Raw genomic sequence first — 20820 nt, forward strand, 5'->3', positions numbered from 1 at the left:
TTCCAGACTTCGGTCCGATGCAGCTAGTTCCGGACTTCGGTCCGATGCAGTCAGTTCCGGACTTCGGTCCGATGCAGCTAGTTCCGGACTTCGGTCTGATGCAGTGGGCAAGGCCCAGTATGTGCTTTATTTGTTGTTGTGTGGTATGTGGTAGTTTGGGGGAGCTCACTAAGCTTCGTGCTTACGGTTTCAGTTTTGGTTTCAGGTACTTCCGCAAGTAAAGGGAAGAGCTTGGGATGATGGCATCGCACACACCACAGCTTCAGTTTTTGTCCTGGGAGTTGATTCAGTTTCTTAGATATGTTTTGATACAGTTGTGACACAGTTTTTCTCACAGTATTTTAGTATGGTTTTGAGATACGCAACGTATGGTTTTATTATGTGATACTCAGTTCTATGATTTTTGTTATATTAAAAATGAAATTTTCGGGTCGTATTTTTGGGATGTTTCACTACTGCAGATCTTACCGCGGTGACTTGGGAGAGGTTCACCACTATGTTTCGAGACGAGTATGTTCCTCCCGTTGATGAGGGAACGGTTGGCCTAGGAGTTCTTGTCCCATAAGCAAGGGACTGATTCTGTGACTGTGATCACACAGATGTTTCATGAGAGGTCGTTATTTTACCCTGAGCACGTGTCTACCGAGCAGGCACGTATGAGCCGATATCTGAGCATTTTGAGGAGAGATATTCGTGAGTTCATGGCGAACTCGACATACCGAACATTTGCTTAGCTACAGGAAAATGATCGAAAGAGGGAGATTGAGCAAGAGACTTAGGCCAGTAAGGAGGCGGAGTCTCAGAGGAGGGATAGGCGGCCGACAAAGTATCAGTCGGCGGCCAAGCAGGCAAAGCCCGTTGATTCGAGATTGGGAGGACAGAAGGGCAACACTTGTGGGAAGTGCGGCAAGAGCCATGATGGGGTGTGCAGAGCAGGTGTGTGTTACAAGTGCGGGAAGGAGGGGCATATCGCGAGGGATTGCCTCAAGGGATTTTCGGTTGCTTCCATTGCAACCAGACTGGCCATAGGAAAGTCGAGTGCCTGCAGCTGCTTTAGGGATCATCGCAGGGATCTGAGCCTCCTACCACTCGAGCTACAGAGAGTCGGCCCGTGAAGGCCGAGGAACCGAAGGCTCGCGGCAGAGCCTTCCAGTTGACAGCGGAGGAGGTCCACGCATCACCCGATGTTATGGCTTATATGTGATTTTTGCTTACTCTTTTGTTTATATATGGTGCTTATTTGTGATATGTTTAGGTACTTTTCTTGTGAGTTATGTACCTACTTTGGTGTTGTTTGAATCAGGTGCGAGTCGATCCTTCGTATCGCTAGCATTTAGTCGTCACATCAGTAGCCAATGTGAGGCATTGAGTCGACCGTTGAGAGTATCCATATCTGATGAGCATGTTGTTTTTGCAACTGATGTGATCCGGGGATGTGTGCTTGAGATTTTTGGAGTCGAGTTTCTGATAGATTTGGTACCTATCACGATGGGGGATGTTTGTGTCATCGTGGGCATGGACTGGTTGATCCGATTCGGAGCCATGATCGACTGTGAGCGGAAGCTGGTGACCATCTGAAACCCTGGTGGGGGAGTACTTACAGTCTTTGGTGAGAGTACCCGATCTGGGTCAACATTTTGTTCAGTTGCTCGAGCAAGGTAGAGATTGCAGCAGGGTTGCATGGGTTTTCTGGCGTATGTGTCGGATACACGGGATGTTATGGAGAGACTGAGTATTGTCGCTGAGGTTCTGGTGGTTAGCGAGTTTCCGAACGTTTTCCCTGAGGAGTTACCAGGTGTGCCTCCCGAGAGGCAGGTGGAGTTTCGCATTGATTTGCTTCCATGGGTGGCACCTATTGCCAAGGCACTCTATCGCCTTGCACCGCCATAAATGCAGGAGTTATTTTTGTAGCTTCAGGAGCTGTTGGGAAAGTGATTTACCCGGCCTAGTAGCTCGCCGTGGGGAGCACCGATCCTTTTTTTTCAAGAAAAAGGATGGTTCACACCGGATGTGCATTGATTACCTGGAGTTGAACAAACTGACGATCAAGAACCGTTATCCACTCCCGAGGATTGACGATCTATTCGATTAGTTGTAGGGTGCATCTTGGTTTTCCAAGATTGATTTGAGGCCTGGTTATCATCAGATGAGGGTTCGTGAGGAGGATATTCAGAAGACAGCATTTAGGACTCGTTATAGGCACTACGAGTTCGTGGTGATGCCTTTCGGGCTCACCAATGCACCAGCAGCGTTCATGGATCTCATGAACCGGGTATGCAGGCCTATGTTGGATCGTTCAGTGATCGTGTTCATCGACGATATTTTGGTGTATTCAAGGTCTAGAGAGCAGCATTTGAGAGAGGTTCTCAGAGTATTGAGATCGCAGAGGCTTTATGCCAAATTCTCCAAGTGTGATTTCTGGTTACGAGATGTCTAATTCTTGGGACACCTCGTTAACCATAATGTGATTTTGGTCGACCTGAACAAGATTGAGGCGGTTATGAGTTTGGAGGTGCTGAGATTCCCCACCGAGATCATGAGTTTTCTTGGGTTGGCCGGCTACTACCGGAGGTTTATCAGAGATTTCTCCAAGATTGTTGTTCCTCTCACCAAGTTGACTCGGAAGGGTGTTGCTTATTTTTGGGGTCCCGATCAGCAGATCTCATTCTGAACTCTTCACTAGAGATTGTGCGAAGCTCCAGTGTTAGCTCTTCCTGAGGGGATGGAGGACTTCGTGGTTTACTGTGATGCATCTATATCAGGGTTAGGTGCAGTGCTTATGCAGAGGGGGCACGTGATAGCATATGCATCGAGGCAGTTGAAGCCTCACGAGACGAGGTATCCCACCCACGATTTAGAGTTGGGGGCAGTGGTATTCGCCCTCAAGATCTGGTGCCACTACTTGCATGGGGTTCGATGTACCATTTACACATACCACAAGATCTTGATGTATTTGATGGATCAACCTAACCTGAATATGCACCAGAGAAGATGGTTGGACGTGCTGAAAGATTACGATTATGAGATTCTGTATCATCCGGGAAAGGCTAATATGGTAGCCGATGCCCTGAGCCACAAGGCGGAGAGTGCCCCGATTTGGGATATATGCATGAGGATGACAGTGATGACTCCGATATTGGATACCATTCGATAGGCCCAGGAGGAGGCCATGAGACCGGAGAACCGCAAGAAGGAGTGGGTGATCGGACAGGTATCCGAGTTTGTGATGGATAGCCGGGGACTTATAACCTTTCGAGGTCGGATTTGGATGCATCATAGGTCGAGATTTTCGATCCATCCCGGGGTCACTAAGATGTATTTGGATCTGAAAAGAGACTATTGGTGGCCCTGTATGAAGAGGGATGTAGCGTGGGTAGTAGAGATGTGCTTCACCTGCCGCCGGGTCAAGGCAGAGCACCAACGGCCACATGGTCCGTTGCAGCCTTTGGAGATTCCCCAGTGGAAGTGGGAGCAGATCTCGATGGACTTTATCACCAAATTACCGAGAACGGCACGTGGAGTTGACGCGATCTAGGTGATTGTGGATCGGTTAACGAAGAGTGCTCACTTCCTTTCTATTAGTTAGATCTATTCTGCTGAGAGGCTGGCAAAGATTTATGTGCGTGAGGTGGTAGCTCGACATCGGGTGCCGACGTCCATAGTGTAAGATCGGGACGTGCGTTTTACTTCCAGATTCTGGAAAAAGTTCCATAAGGAGTTGGGAACGCGATTGCATTTTAGTACCGCCTACCACCCACAGACAGACGGATAGAGCGAGCGGACGATTCAGACGATCGAGGACATGCTATGGGCATGCGTTATGGACTTCGGTGGGAGTTGGGACTCATACCTACCCATGGCTAAGTTTTCCTATAATAACAGCCATCACTCGAGCATCGATGTGCCTCCCTTTGAGCTTCTTTATGGGAGGAGGTGTCGTACTCCCATCTTCTAGGGAGAGGAGGGACAGAGAATTATGGGTGGCACTGCGATAGTGTTGAAGATGACCGAACAGATTCAGCAAGTAACACAGAGGTTGCAAACGACTCAGAGTCGTCAAAAGAGTTATGCGGACAGACGGCGATCCGAGCTTGAGTTACAGGTTGGAGACTTTGTACTTCTGAAAGTATCCCCATGGAAAGGAGTGATCAGGTTTAGGAAGCAGGGCAAGTTGGGGCCTCAATATATTGGACCTTTCAGGGTGATTGCCAGGGTAGGAAAGGTAGCATATAAGCTGGAGCTACCTGAGGAGTTGAGCTAGATCCATAGCACCTTCTGATGGGTTTGAGCATTCTAACACTTCCTAAGTGTACATGCAACCCTAATAACCCTAAATCTATGTTTTCTCTATATACATTCAAATTTCTTTTTCAAGCTATTTCCTAATTAGCATGGCATGGGGATTGCATAAAACATAAAAACTAGTAGAAATACATACCTTGTTGTTGCTTGGATTCCTTTAAGACTTTGTGAGCCTAGCACCCCAATTGTTGTGCCTCAAATGCTTCACACAACACCACAAAACTTGGAATAACTTGAGAGAATACTTCTTACACTTGAAAATCGGTTATGCCCTCTCTAGAAACACTCTAGGTCCGATTTGCTAGCCAAAGGGTTCCTTTTATAGTGTTGTCACAATTAGGGTTTTCACATGAATACTCTTAATTGTCATGACTCTTCATTTCTCATAACCCATGGGTTTGTAACTCCCATGGACTATCCACGGAGCTCCATATGGTTATAACCAAACCCATAAACCATGGATAATTAATCCACCATAAAAGAATTGATGATTGTCATAATCAACCCTATATATTTAATTAGTCTCACTATGATCACCGAATTAATACTAGATTAATACTTGATCAATACTAATTAAATAAAACTATTATTAATATATTAGAACTTATAATATATTAATAATCATAAGTGCCTTATTCTCTCATCTAGTCTATCCAAGTATTGCAATGCCATGCAACCCAAATGGACCATGCCGGGTCGGGTCAAGTACATACCAAATAAAGTTATGGACTTAGACACTATATCCAACAGTCTCCCACTTGGATAAGTCTAATAACTATATTTGCAAATATGACTTCAAAATCCGACTAGCAATCGTAGCTCTTTCAAAGTCTCTCGGAACTGAGATGATGATGATATGCCATTTAAGATAAGTGATCATATAATCCTCTATTCTCATGATATCAGCCGGACAAACACATGGAACATGGTCTTACTTATTGTCCAACATTTGTTTCTCGGTCTCTGATTTCTTTAGACATAGAACTAAATTGAACACATCAATTAGGTTCTGACCAGGCCCGGTACATAGGTCAAAACCAAATCATCGAGGGGCCCAGATATCGCTTCTATTTCTAGAAGGAACAGATAAACTTCAATTGATATACTTGCACTAACTACTTGTTGAATTATTCACAAAGGCACGTTTTATAACATCAAGTTACCAATGCATTTTCGTACAATCAATGAATAACTAACTCATAGTGAAGAACTCATATCTCTAGGTTTGAAGATTCATATAATATTACCGTCTCACGATCACTCGAGATAAATTCCATGAAGTGATGCAAGTGAGCATGGGTCGGATCCAATACTCAGCCCTTATGAGTACTCATGAATGTTGTAGCAACCATTGCATTGTCCAAAGCACTTTAGACAAATCATACAAGCCAAATTCATGACAATCTTAAATCAATACTTACTTCTAAAGTTTGACTGACTGTGGATGGTTTGAATAATAACATAGTTATTCTGGAAGTAAAAACATGCAAAATTGAAACATAGTAAATAATCAACACAAGATAGTAACATCTTACTCATAAATAAATAACAACTTTTATTTATCATCAAATGTCAATTACATTTTACAAATTTCAGGAATCTAATTATTGAAACTAATATCATCCTTCAGCCCAATGCGCCTCGCATGCTGTAAATGCTTAACCCTACTCAGTCCCTTCGTTAGAGGATCTGTCGGGTTCTCATCTGATGATACCCTCTTTTCCATGAGGAGTCCTTCTTCTATTCTATGTCTGATGAAATGGTATTTTCTGTCAATGTGCCTAGATCTCCCGTGATCTCTTGGTACTTTAGCCAAAGCAACCGCACTTTCACTGTCACAGAAAATTTCCATTGGCTCCTTTAAAGCTGGTACAACTCCAAGGTCTCCGATGAAGTTCTTTAGCCATATCGCCTCTTTTACTTCCTCTCTTGCCGCTATGTACTCTGATTCACAAGTTGAATAAGCTACTGTCTCTTGCCTGGAATTTTTCCAAGTAATTGCTCCTTCATTTAGGATAAAGACCCAGCCTGACTGAGAGCGGAAATTATCCCTATCAGTCTGAAAGCTAGCATCACTATATCCTTCCAATCTCAAGTCATCACTACCCCCGAGGGTAAGGATCCAGTCCTTAGTCCTCCGTAGATACTTGAGAATGTTCTTTACCGCTGTCCAGTGTGTCTTGCCAGGGTTCCCTTGATATCTACTGACCGTGCTCAAAGCAAAGGCCACATTAGGGTGAGTACAAGTCATAGCATACATGATCGAGCCCACAACGGAAGCATATGGTATCTGACTCATCTCAGCTATCTCAGCCTCTGTACTCGGACTCTAAGTCTTACTTAGCTTGGCATTACTCTGTATTGGTAATTCTCCTTTCTTGGAATCTTGCATACTGAACCTCTTCAGTACCTTATCCACATAAGTACGCTGACTAAGTCCAATTAGTCTCTTACTCCTATCTCTCAATATCCTTATCCCTAGGATATAGGCAGCTTCCCCAAGGTCCTTCATAGCGAAACACTTCCCAAGCCAGGACTTAACCTCCTGCAAAGTTGGGACGTCGTTTCCTATGAGAAGTATGTCATCCACATACAACACCAAGAAGCTAACTATGCTCCCACTAGCCCTGACATACACACAAGACTCATCCTCACTCCTAGAAAAGCCAAACTTTTTGACTCATCAAAGCAAAGATTCCATCTACGAGATGCTTGTTTCAATCCATAAATGGATTTCTCAAGCTTACATACTCTATTAGGGTATTTTGGATCGACAAAACCCTCTGGCCGAGCCATGTAAACATCCTCAACCAACTTCTCATTAAGGAAAGTGGTTTTGACATCCATTTGCCATATTTCATAATCATGAAATGCAGCTATGGCTAACAACACTCTAATAGACTTAATCGTAGCTACTGGTGAGAAGGTCTCATCATAGTCAACTCCCAGAGTTTGAGTAAAGCCCTTCGCAACCAGTCGCGATTTATAAGTGTGTACTTTCCCATCCATGTCAGTCTTCTTCTTGAAGATCCATTTGCACCCAACTGTCTTACGACCTGGTACATTGTCAATCAAGTTCCAAACTTGATTGTCATACATGGACTGAATCTCGCTGTCCATAGCCTCCTTCCATTTCGCAGACTCAGGGCCTGCCATGGCTTCCTTATAATTATTAGGTTCATCCAAATCTATCAATGTACTATCAATGATAAATGTATCACCTTCAGTGGTGATGTGATAACAATAATAAAATTCAGGTGCGTTCCTCACCCTAGTGGAATGTCCTCGAGGTACAGAGTCATTTATCGGCTCAACAGGAGTTTCCTCCTCAGGTTGGCTGACAGCATTTGAGGTTCCTTCACCACTTGACTCTTGAAGCTCTTCAAGGTCAATTTGCCTCCCACTGTCCCCTTGGCTTATAAATTCTCTCTCACGAAAGACTCCTCTTCTTGCTACAAAGACCACATTATCACTGGGTCTGTAGAAGAGGTAACCAAAGGATCTCTGTGGGTAGCCGATGAAAATACACCTCTCACTTTGGGGTTCAAGCTTGTCATGAGTTTTACGCCTCACAAAAGCTTCACAACCCAAAATCTTGATGTGGTCCAAATTGGGTACTTTCCCAGTTCACATCTCGTGAGGTGTTTTGGCAACCTTTTTAGTAGGGACTAGATTAAGGATATGGGCGGCAGTCTCTAAAGTATATCCCCATAAAGAGATTGGTAACGAAGCTTGACTCATCATGGAACGAACCATATCCAACAAGGTTCGATTGCGCCTCTCAGCCACACGATTCAACTGTGGTGTCCTGGGAGGTGTCAATTGTGAGACAATCCCACATTCCTTAAGACAATCAAGGAACTCAATGCTAAGATACTCTCCTCCCCGATCGGATCAGTGCATCTTGATGTTCTTGCCCAATTGATTCTCAACTTCCTGATTAAACTCTTTGAACTTTTCAAAGGTTTATGACTTATGCTTGATTAAGTATATATATATATATATATATATATATATATATATATATATATATATATATATATATATATATATATATATATATCTACTGTAATCATCAGTAAAAGTCACTACCTATGTGGGCAAGTGCCTGACTTGAGCCAAGGTCAGGGTAGAATACCAAAAGCCCTCGGGTTTGTTACAACAACAATATATAACCAAGTGGAAGTGGGAGCAGATAACCATGGACTTCATAACCAAGTTACCCAAGACGACGGGTGGACTTGACACCATTTGGGTGATCGTTGATAGATTAACCAAATCCACACATTTCCTGCCGATAAAGGAGAGAGACGAAATGTAGAAACTAACAAGGACGTACATCAAGGTGATCGTATGATTACATGGTGTGCTAATATCCATTATCTCTGACAGAGATAACAGATTTACCTCACGGTTTTGGCAATCACTATAAAAGTCCTTGGGAATCAGACTCGACATGAGTACAACTTATCACCCTCAAACCGACAGACAAAGCGAGAGAACCATGCAGATGATGGAAGACATGTTGAGAGCTTGTGTGATAGACTTTGGTAAAGCCTGGGATACCTATTTACCGCTCATCGAATTCTCATACAATAACAATTATCACGCTAGCGTTAAGGTTGCTCCATTCGAAGCTCTCTATGGGCGTAAGTGCAGATCACCTCTGTATTGGGCCGAGGTGGGTGACATGCAGCTAGCAAGGGGACAAGTGCCTAAGAGCAAACTCACAGGCCCTGGGATCATATGGGAAACTACAGAGAAGATTTTTCAAATCCGTGAACGACTAAAGGCATCCCGAGATCGACAAAAGAGTTATGCGGATAAACGACGCAAACCCTTGGAATTCCAGGTGGGTGACCGCGTGTTGCTGAAGGTCTCACCCTGGAAGGGAATGATACATTTTGGAAAACTTGGAAAACTGAATCCAAGGTATATCGGTCCATTCAAAATCCTTGCCAGGATCAACCCGGTAGCTTACAAACTTCGACTACCACACGAACTAAGTAACGTACATCCCACCTTCCATGTGTCCAACTTGAAGAAAAGTATGTCTGATGAGACTCTCATCATTCCGCTTGATGAAATTGAAGTAAATGAGAGTCTCCACTTCGTCAAGGAACCTGTGGAAATCATGGACAGGGAGGTTAAAAGAACGAAACAAAGCTGCATACCCATAGTGAAGGTCCTATGGAACGCCAAACGAGGGCCTGAATTCACTTGGGAACGAGAGCACCAAATGAAACAGAAATACCCACATATTTTCCCTAGTTCATGAGAACCTACTCAATGTGCAAATTTCTGGACGAAATTCCTTCTAAAGGGGGGATGATGTGACAAATGTCCATTTTGGATCAAAGTCAGCAAGTCAACCAAGTCAACTCAACTAGTATTAGGAATTTAGGATAAATGTTATGTTTCCTAATGTTCCTAATGTATAACTTACGAGTATTAATAAAAAGTACCACTCTTTTTACCAAATATTGAATAAGAAGCTTATTTGGGGATTTACAGTGAAATTCGATAATTTAGGTATATATTATTTTGGCAAAAATAATATTTATAAAACAATGTGCTAATATCGTATAGGATATTGAGGTTTTTATAATAATTTGAAATTTTATGACTCATATTAAGTAATTATACACCATTATACCACACTTTTATAATAATTAACACTCTTTTTATAAAAAATGCCAGCATCTTTATATAATATAAATAGTTGACTTTTTGTGTTGGTAAAAGCCCATCATTAGACCTAGATGTCACCATTTTCCGAACACCATCCTTACCCAACATGTATCCAAGTTTTACATAACATACATCCATGCAACACCTCACCCCCTCCCCACCCACCCTCTCCTCCCCCCATAAGAAGTTACGGCCGAGAGACCTCCAAACCCCCCACATCTTCATCATTCTTCATTTTTCTCTCAAGAACAAGCTCAAATCCTCCAAAGATTAATTCCTTCAAGTTGGTCCTTAGATTTTTCGTAAGCATTTCCTTATTAATCTAGTGATTTTACACACATACATGTTAGTTTTGTTACATTTACACATATTAACATGTGAAAAAATCCATAGGATAATACCATCTTCAAGTGTTCTAAGCTTGAGGATCTTCATCTTCATCTCTTTATCCACTAAGAAATCCACTCAAGGTGAGTTCATGTTGGGCTTTTTATTCAAAAATCCGGTTTCACAACAGATAAAATTGACAACAGAAGCTTTAAAAATGTTGAATAAAACTAAACTTATTTTACCCACCAAGGATCATTTTGCAAGAGTTAGGAAGATTAAAACAACCATAGAAGGGAAAGCATAACAACCTTTGAAGACTTTGATCCGCATGGGTGGTTGGAAGTTGATGAAGTGTGACATGAAACTCTAAAGCAAGAGTTCTCTACAAGTATCCACCTAGCAAGAGTAGAACCATCAAAACATGCTAGTATTCACTTGTAATTTGTTGTTCATAAGCCTTTGAAATATATACCAAATATATGATCAAAGTTGAAGCAACAAAGGGACTTTTTCTAACATCAAAATGCAATAGAATGGAGGAGAAGAAGAGGGCTTATATCTCGAAATTTGGCAACCCTATATGAGCACCATGCTCATGGTTTTGCTAGCCAAGAAGAAGAAGAAGAATGAAGGCTTTAAAGCATACCATCTAACCTTCCATGACCTCCCTTATATAGAGGCCAAAAATCAAAGGGAGGGGACACAAAAGTGAAAGGATGGGACAACACTCTTCCAAGGCATGAGACATATTTTAAACAAAGTAAAAGGTGTGCCTTGCTTTTGTCTCCTCTTCAATTTTCGAGATTAGATAATCATGGGGCTTATATTAAAAAAATGAAAAACGAATATAGCCTATATCATAAGTCAAATCGGCCATAAGGTGAAGGAGACAAAAGGTGATGGCTAATTTCTTTATTCATGGCTAGTTGAGTGTTTATATAAATATACCAACTTTATATAAAAGCCTATCATTTATATAAAATGTTTCTAATATTTATATAACATATAACTAGTCATATATGTATGAATATATTTTTTGTATAAAACTACCTTTTATATAAATAAACTCTAACTAGTTTATTAATATATAAATACAACTTATAAATAATCTTACTTTATGATATATTTCATCAGTTGTTATTTCTCCAATAAATATTATTTCCACAAATAATAAATTCCCAATTAGTAAAATATTATTTCCATGAAATAATAATTTTCTAATTAAATACAAGCGTTGATATATTTATTAATAATCAAATTATACTAATAAATAATCAATTGACGGTAACTTGTTATATGGTGTGACCATATATGATCATATATTATTAGCAATATCATTCTATAATGACTATTGGGCATACTAAATCTTTAAGTTCATACCCCATATTTTCGAGATTTTCATTTTTTAGGGGGGGGGGGGGGGGGGGGGGGGGAACAAGTAAAATGGTAGACTAACACAAATTATTATGCATGATTTATCTCCATGTTGTATATAAAGTATTATTTGCTTGAAATGAGTTAATTACAAGTTACTTGAACATTTATATGTGGTATGTTAGTTTGAAATACAAACTAAGAAAAACAAACTTAAACATGCTATATGTTTTTTAAGAATAAGTTATAACCAATAAAACTATGAATAATAGGGTTTTATGAACAAAATATGGTTTTTCTAGAAAAAATAGCCATGACTACGTTATGGTACTATTTTTTTGAGATTTGACCTAAAATCTGTTTTTTTAAACATATAAGGTTAGTTTGACTTGATCTCCACAAAAAGGTAAAAATAAGTTTTACACAGTTATATTTTACTAGTTACCGGTAAATGTCGTTAAAAAGGGCCAAAAACTAGAAAATTGGCTTTATCATACTAAATGTTCTTATACATGTGCTAGATGTAAATTATACAATATAATCTTTTAAAACATCTAAACATGTTAACTTATATATATATATATATATATATATATATATATATATATATATATATATATATATATATATATATATATGGACACAATAAAACATTTATGATAAACTATATTGGGTGTAGTTTATGGGTCACTAACACCATTTCACCATTTTGGGGCGAACAAATAATTATTTAAAGGTATAATTATTTTACACTATGTAATCACTATGGAAATGTAATATTTCCACTTAAAAAAGGGTTTTCATTACAATATATGTAAACTTGTTGATATAATTTTGTGAGTCATAGTCTTCACATACCTACCAAAGTACCTATAAAAGTCCTGTATTATAACAAGAATCCCTTATAAGAGAGCGTGATAGTTATGTATAGATCTATACGGGACTGACAATCTCGCACCTAAGCTGCTAGCTACAGCTAGACCGACAGGTTGTTGGATTAGGTGTCTAAGCCCATAACTATAATTGATATGTACTTGACCCGAGAATAGCATGGTCAATTCGGGTTGCATATCACCAGGACAATTTGATAGGATGGATACTTTAGTAAGAGGTTATTCATGATTTATTAATATATTATAATTTCTAATATATTAATATGAAATCATAGGATTTAATTAGTATTGATCAAAAATTAATTTAGAATTAATTCGGGGATCAAAAGAGACTAATTAAATATACATGGGTTGATTGTGTAAATCAATGATACATATAAGTTGGGCTAATAATCCATGGTGGATTATTAGTGGTGGGCTAAGCTTATGTGTGTTCCATAAGGCGTTAATCCATTACAAGCCCAAGTGTAGGAATTAGGGTTACACACGACTCTTGGATTCCTACTATATAAATATGTAACCCATTAGCCTAAAATGGTTGGACAAAGTTGCACAAGTTTTGCACAAGTGATCTTGGAGATCATATAGCCGATTTTGGGTGCTAGTATTTCCTCTCTCAGGTTCTCCTTTGTCCTAGGTGTGTTGTGAACCGTTTGAGGTGCAACATTTGGGGCACTAAGTTCTTAAAGGCCAAATACAACAAGTTCTACAAGCTACATAAAGAGGTAAACTCCTAACTAGTATTTTATGTTGTTTATGTCAATTGCATGCTAGTTTTAGGCTTAATTCTTTGGAAACAATATTGCATGTATAATTAGAGAAAACATAGATCCAAAGCATTTAGGGTTGTATGTGCATCATAGGATGTTGTAGTATACTAAAACCCTTCAGTGGTATCAGAGACTAGGGTTGTTTTCTATTATACTTGATGCTTATTGTTTTTTAAAGCAAGAAAAATCCTTTTTTTTTTTTTGGAATCTGCCTGATCACCACGAGGTGGTAACAATTACCACGAGGTGGTGACTGTTCAATGGGCAAAATATTCAGTTTTTTGGCATGTTTTGGATTAGGATCATTACCACAAAAAGTTTTTGTTCATAAAATTTGATTTTGTTGCTATGGTATTGATTATCCTCATCCAAATAAAAGATAATTGTTGTAGTTTCAAGATTTGTATTATTTTATATGATTGGCGAATTTCTTGCAACTCGTTTATATGAATTATCTTGACTTATGAGTTTAACTAGATCATGTATGTATTATTTGATTATTGTGTTAATTAAAATAATGATCTAAATGATTTTAAGGAAATCCATAACTTGTCCTCAAGTTATGGAAAATGAAAAGTTCTACTTTTAAAAGGTCACTAAAACTCATAGGTTATGGAAAATGAAAGGTCTCATTTTTAAGAGTCATTTTAAATGGTTTTGAAGTCTTCCATAACTTGTCCTCAAGTTATGGAACTTGAAAAGTTTTTCATAAAAAACCATATTAAACTCATAAGTTATGGAAACCAAAAGTTTTGACAAGTTTCAATACTTTCCCTTAAGTTTTGGAATTTGTAAAGTTTCAATCATGAGTACTTTAATTCCAAATTAAACCCTAGAATTTTAAAAGTTAAAATTCAACCCCTTATACTATTATATTATTAATTAGTAATTATATATATATATATATATATATATATATATATATATATATATATATATATATATATATATATATATATATATAAGAATAAGCCAGCCTTACCGTTAGTAAGCCTCATTCACGAAGCCGATCTATAAGCAGTATAAGGTTACTGCCTATAAAATAACAGTATAATGGGTGTCCACTCTCACCCACCGCTTCTTTGACTGGTGGAGGGTCATTAGTTGAACGGGTATGATAGGACATTAATTTTCGTTATAAGTAAAATGATAATTATAAAGCAACTAAGCTTTTAATAAATTCCCAATCTTAGTTACTTTAGGAAAATGTGAAAATGGTGCTATTCCATGAAATTGCACTTTGTACCTTGTTAAGTCGTTAGTGGAGTGTGTGTTGTTAGCCGACACAATAATTTGGGACTGACAGTGCATGGCAAAGGGTAGCTTGATGTTAATCATAGATCAATGGAGCGTGTGTGGTTAACCGGCACATTGATTAGGTGGTTGTAACTTTGGGTGTACCAGGCTAATTTGCATGGTTATTCACACCTTGTTTGTGATCCTCGGCATTCCAGTCACAAACTTGAAGGGCACAATCGAGATTTAAACGTGCCATTGAAAAATTCAATGAATCTCAAAGGATCTAGGAATTTCAACCATTTAAATCTTAATAATCATGGTGGAAATTGGTAAATCGTCATTTACCTACCTTCAAATATTTTGTAATTGGATTAAGGTATCCCTCTTCCGAATTGTAAAACATTGTGTTGGGTCCTAGACTTAATATTTCATTTGGATGTTATATTAAGGACTTAAATCAACTAACTTGAATATCTCCCATTATAGATGTCTATTTCAGACAACTATGGTCTTCTCGAATCTTTTGGAAAGAGCTTTCTTTATAAAGATGATTTTCCACAGGGTGATTAAGGTGAAAGATTAATCCCTTCATCGTGTTGTAGTGGAACTTCACTTCCTCCACCTCCTCCAATTATTATCCCTAACCCACAAACTCGAAGACTTGAAAAGTTCAAGGTCACTCAAGCCCTACTTGCAATGAAACATCAAGATGGAAGACCTTTGTGTACTCATGTCTTGGAGATGAAGTCACATGTTGATAGGCTGAGAGTATTGGTTGTCATTATCTCGAGGAAGTTGGCTGTTGACTGGGTTCTTCAATCACTTCCCGAGTCATATAGTGAGTTAATTAAGGACTACTATGTGACAGACCACGACATGACCCTTATTGATCTTACCTATTTGCTTGTTGCTGCTAAATCAAAAATGATTTGGCGTACTGGAAAAGCAAAATTGATTGAAAGATCTACTTCTCAAACTTCCATGGGCATTGAAAATGGTAACATTGGAAGTCCAGAAAAGATTTCTCTTTCCAATGGAAAGGGATCGGCCACAGTCAACCCGGTTGACCAAATGGTAAAGAGAAAGGCTAAGTATGTGATTGTCTCATGTACCAATGCAAAAGAAGCAATTTGTTTCTACTGTCATTTGAAGGGACATTGGAAGCGAAGCTTCCCTGACTACCTGAAAGATCTGAGAGAAGATATAATCAAAAAGTTTGACTCTACTTCAGGTAAATCTACTGTCTAACTCTATTAAGTTCCTAATTTTGATTCTTAATACATGATGTGACAAGGTTGCATTTTGATGTTTTGTAGGATCATACAAAAGGAAGGAAGCTTAAACGAAGAGTATGCTGAATTTGGTCGCGAAGATGGATTTCAATTGCATGGTTCGATGATCGGATTTTTGAGCTGCAGCTTAAGAGTTATGATAGATTGCTTAGAAATATGTAGTCACATAGTTTTCATTTGTATTTTCATTGTAAGGAAAAGTTTTTCTGCGATTTATAAATAAATAAAATTTTGTTTATATTTTATTATATCTCTTTACATTGGAATTTGTGAAAATTGTTGCTTATATGTTTCCATTGATAGCAATATTGAAAAATGGATTTGATTCTTTCGTTTGTGGTAGTGTCGAGAATTTTCCAAATAAGGAAAGATTCTCATCACCCATGTTTCAGTTGGATAGAAACTTGGAATCATGCAACTTGTAGTGTGTGATGAATGAGAACCTTTGTCTTTGGGAAATTAAGACTAATTCCTTGTTCACATGAATATGTGGTTTAAGTGAAGGACTAGGAGATTGGGTACACTTGGTTGTGTACTGGTCGAGGTCCACCACAAAGATCGATAAGACTATTCGTCATGATTTACTGAAAGTAAGTAAATATGGTTATGCTTACAAGTTTAAGTATAATTCTGAAACATTAGAAAAGTTTCAATGTATGGCAGAACGAATGAGAAGAATCAAATTAGGCACAAAGATAGTTTCTCCAATCTGAAAAGATGGGAGAGCGCTTTAGTATCGTGTTTTATGATGATCTTAATGATTATGGAAAACCATATCATTATGGATCCTCTAAGGATATCTTATTGCACTTGTATGGATAAGAAGAGGAATCGTGAATTGTTGAAATGGTTAAATCAAAAAGGTGACTCATACTTCGTTCCATAATCGAGTCTTAGAGTAACACTCCAAGATCGAGCCTCGAGCGACATAATGTCACACCCCGAACCAGACGACGGGAACGTCCGGGGGCTCGTGTGACAAACAATTGAATAATCATCACAATGAATATACATGAAGCATAACACATTCATCACCAGCATTACGTATAACAACCATCATTGCTCACATCAAGTACATTGTCAAAAATAAATAAGTTCAAATAATTAAAAGTACGATAAGTGATGTTACATAAAACAAAACCATACATACTTGCAAATCTTCCAGCTTAACGATTACCTGAGAATACAAGTTATTTTGAAAATGGTCAACATATATAATGTTGATGAGTTCATAAGTAAGTTTGAGTAAAAGTCCTTGTATCTTTCGTAAAAACCCAGAAAGTCCGATAGTTTCTGTAAAAGGTCTTAAAATGATGTGAAAATCATGTATAAATGCATGTGTGAATTTCATAGTTGTGATATATATATATGGATGTAGTTTAGATTTCATATATTGTAAGGAAGTGATAATTGTATATGAATATTTCCCCAGAAAATCCGATATTTTCTGATTTATAATAATTTCGAGGTTCTTGTATCGTTAAATAAGTTATTTTGTAATGACACAACCGAAGGGTTAATCTCCGAAATGTTAAATTTGGTATTGAATCTCTATATGAGCCATTATAATCATACATGATAATGACTAGGTTTCCTGTCTTGACATTTTTACAAATGCCGGTATTTGCTCAAGGTTTTGTCACCCTAGACTGGCCTAGTCTAGCTGTAGCAAACAACTAAGGCGTGGGGGGTCACCCTGTATAGATCTATACACAAACTCTCACTCTCCTTCCAGGAGACTCTAATTATAACTACAAGCTTTGACTGTACACTCAAGGTGCCAACTGACACGTCTCACTAGATTCTCAACCTTTCGTACTATGTTTAATGTTTACGTGTATGTTATGCGTTATCCATCCAAGGACATTTATAAGTATACAAAGTTAAATAGTTATGTGAAAGTTTAGTTACGATTTACTAATCATGTGAATCTCAGTCCAAGCCCAATTAGCATGTAAATGGGTCACAAAGGCCCAAAAACATGTAAGTGGGTATTTTGGGCCCAATAGTCATGTAAATGGACCGCAAAGGCCCAATAAACATGTGACCCATAAATCAGGCCCAAATTAACATGTAAATGGGTCGCAAGGCCTAATAAGCATGTCATGGAAGATATTGGGCTCAATATACACCTGAATGGGCCCTTAAGGCCCATTGGCCACGTAAGATGAATATTAGGCCCAATAAAATTCAAAACAATGTATTTCGTCCATTTGTATTGTTTCGTTGTTTATTTTAGCTCGTGGTTTACCAAACATTTTATAAAAAGTCTCATTTTTCATAAAACAACATTTTTGGTCAAAAGCCTCAATTTTTCAATTAAGGCCCAAAGTTTTCTAAAAACGACACTTTAGTCCATAATTTGTAAAAATTCGAAATTTTGTCCCAAATGTTTAGAAAATCACGGCTTTAGTCCAAAAATATATATTTTGACATTTAAGACATAGTTTTGCAGAAAAGGGCATTTTTAGCCCTTTGTTTGTAAAAATTTACACTATTTTGGTAAAAGTTACATTTTTTGTTCAATTTGAAAATAAATGTTATTTTTACCCCTAAATTTGGTTTATTTACATTTATAACCCAAATTTTACTCAAATAACATTTTTAATCCCAAAAACTTCATTTTTTTTCACAAGTTTGGGCCCAAAACCGTGATGCCCAAAAGTTTGGCCCATTAAGCTCAAATTTCCACTTTTGGCCCTTTTTAAGGTATGTTTATCATAAAAATCCAATTTTATACATGTAGGACCTGTTTGGTCCCTATAAAAACATAAATATCGCTTTTTACCCTTATCTTTTGTTTTCTTGACAAATTCTGACCCTTAACCAAGTTTTTGCCTTAAATTTTTGTATCTTAAACATATAACACTTTTTAACTTGATAGTTTGATGTATAAGGTGTTTTAGTTCATGGATATTAACTCTATGTTACTTAAGAAGTCGTGATTTGCCAAGATCTAACATATTTTTACAACATAGAATAAGAAATCACGCAAGACATGCATATTACACATGGATCTACACATTTTACTTGCATTCTCCCCAAAAAAAATCATGTAAAAACCAAAAACAAGGGGGTATGAACTCACCTTTGCTTGATGTTTCGGTTTTGAAGAGAGAATGGAAAGGATTTTTGGTCCTTGCAACACCTAGAAGTGGATCTCGAGCTTATGAAGCTTCTAAGGTGTGATCATGGAATAAAACTATGTAAGAAGGAGTTTTTCATATTAATATGGAAGAAGATACTTGTGTTTGACAAAAAATTACCAAAGATTGGAATGACTTGATGAAGATCCTTAGAGCTATAGATAATTTTCGAGATCTTGGAGAAAGGAGAAGAGTCTTTGAGAGTGTTTAAGAGAGTTTCATGTAGTGTATGTGTGTGTGTGTGGTTACCTTCGGCTACGAGTAGAAGAAGAGAGGGGATAGAAGGATGAGGTGAATTTGCATGAAAATATGAGATAGCTTGCCTTTTTACATGGTGAGTAATATGGAGGTGGCACCTCCAAAGTCAACTCCCCCCTTCCATTTCATTTTTCATTTTTTATATATGGTGTTGGGCCGTGGGTTTTTGGGCTAGGAGATAGGGTGGAGTCGTTTGGGCCTTGACTTACCTTTACTCAAAATCATGATGCCCAATGATTACTTTTCGGCCCAATGGGCTCATTAGATAGCTCACGGCCCATTTTGAAAGAAAAAAGGAGTTTATGGCCCATTAAGGCAAAATAATTCATTAATGGCCCACTAAGGCCCATTAAGGGTAAACTAATTTATTTTGGACCCAAAATGCTAAGTTTTATGGAAATGGGTCCAATTAGAATCCAAATAGGGTTTCCAAGCCCAACATGGTTGAATTGGATGCTTAATGGTACAGTAGGCCCAATAAGGAAATCCTAGTCTAATATGGACTTAAGCCATGATTCTTAGGGCTTCAGACTCTTTGATGGACATGAATGGTGAATCTAAATGAGCATTGAGTGAGATTTACTTAGAGTATATGTTTTACAATAGTTGAATGGTTACACAAGAATAGAATTTCCTAGCTAAAATGCTAGTTGTGACACATAATCTTAAGAAAGGTTTATAACACTTATAAAATGTAAAGTAAAATGTTTTCTACTCTTATACATTAGAAATTGGTAAGTTGTTATGTTTTGGATAAAACAAAGACCAACTAAGGCCAATTATGTGAAGTGTTAGTCTTGATTAGAATCCACACTAACTCTTGAATATTTTTTTGTCAAGGAATGGTTCTTGACAAGAGAGTCTTATATGTCAAGAGGTAAGCGGGAGTTTTAAAGATCTTGAAAGTTTCAAGAACTAATCAAGAGCAAACCTATTATTAAACAATAGCACACGACTTGAGGTTTGTAACCTATCGTGTTGACATATTCTTGTTTCTGTGGACAATACATTTAAAGTTGACTATCCATGTGAGTTCTACGAGTTCTCAATTGTTTGCATAATAACCTGGAAGCAATGGAAGGCCCTTGTGCTGCCAACTGACAAGAATTTAAGATTAAACAAGTTCAGTCCATATGGGTTTGGATTTGTCACTAACCTTGTCTTGTGATTATGGTTATGAAAAATTCACATGGATATGAACACATACACCATAAAATCTAAGTGTAATAAGGTTTCTCTCTAACTCATGAAAATGAATGTGAGGAAACGCTTTCTCTAAGTAGATTTTAAGGAGAGAGCAATTGTGATATTTGCATTCTCAAATTCGATTATGATTATGACATCCCTCTTTATAGTTTGAATTGTGAGAAATGGCAAAGGTCTAAACATTTGAGACTTGTTGTTGTAAGTTCTAAAATTGTTTAGACACACATGTGAGCTATCTAAGGAAAGGTGTTTGAGTTGGAGAAGCCTAGATAAAGTCTTATCGAAGCATCTCCTATCAGAAATCTAAACCTTGGAAAGG

Source organism: Lactuca sativa, chromosome 4, assembly GCF_002870075.4.
Source record: "Lactuca sativa cultivar Salinas chromosome 4, Lsat_Salinas_v11, whole genome shotgun sequence".
NCBI lineage: Eukaryota > Viridiplantae > Streptophyta > Magnoliopsida > Asterales > Asteraceae > Lactuca > Lactuca sativa.